This window comes from Arachis ipaensis, chromosome B07 (genome assembly GCF_000816755.2).
Source record: "Arachis ipaensis cultivar K30076 chromosome B07, Araip1.1, whole genome shotgun sequence".
Classification (NCBI taxonomy): Eukaryota; Viridiplantae; Streptophyta; class Magnoliopsida; order Fabales; family Fabaceae; genus Arachis; species Arachis ipaensis.
Window position 1 is genome coordinate 13,685,587 of NC_029791.2, and position 725 is coordinate 13,686,311.

A 725-nucleotide genomic window follows, 5' to 3' on the forward strand; every position below is an offset into this window, starting at 1 on the left:
GCCCTGCCATGCTTGGGAATGTATACGATGAAAGGGTTCTGCTATGTATAATGTGCTCTACATTCATTTTGGTTATTTGTTTCAATGAATATTATAAAATATGAAACATTTAACTGTATTTGCAACAAAATTTATTCAGCTAGCAATGATTGTTGTGTATGTAATAAGTGTGTTTGAATACTTTAATTCGGGGCCATGCTAGTCTTTTTATGTAAGTATCAGTTCTCCAATATATTCTAGTGATATGAAGGACATGGTTAACAAGAATACACTATTATTGTGCCATAGACAATCTTTCTGGATGACCGTGCTTGGTATGCTAATGCAGACACAGACAAAGTTAAATGCAGTGAGTTTGAGATTAAGGAGCCTAAGATTGTCCAACAACTTCAACAAAGGTGATTGATTTAAAGCTAAACCTAAAACAACTGTAATTCCCTACTTGCAACTATTACCATATTTTAATTGGTTAAGAAAACTTGAAAGCTGATTACTTTACATGTTATAACTTTTTTCTGGAACGGGGCCATGAACCCGTACAACAATGATTGTGGCGTGTATGTAGCATAGTGGATGATCATATACCACTTGTTCTATGACTACGATGTTGATGTATAATTTGGACTTACGTTGCATAAACCCTTATAAATTAGCTCATATCCGATAGATTATGTATGAACTTTGTTTGTACTAACATTGCACTACTCGTTGTAGAAAGTCCAATT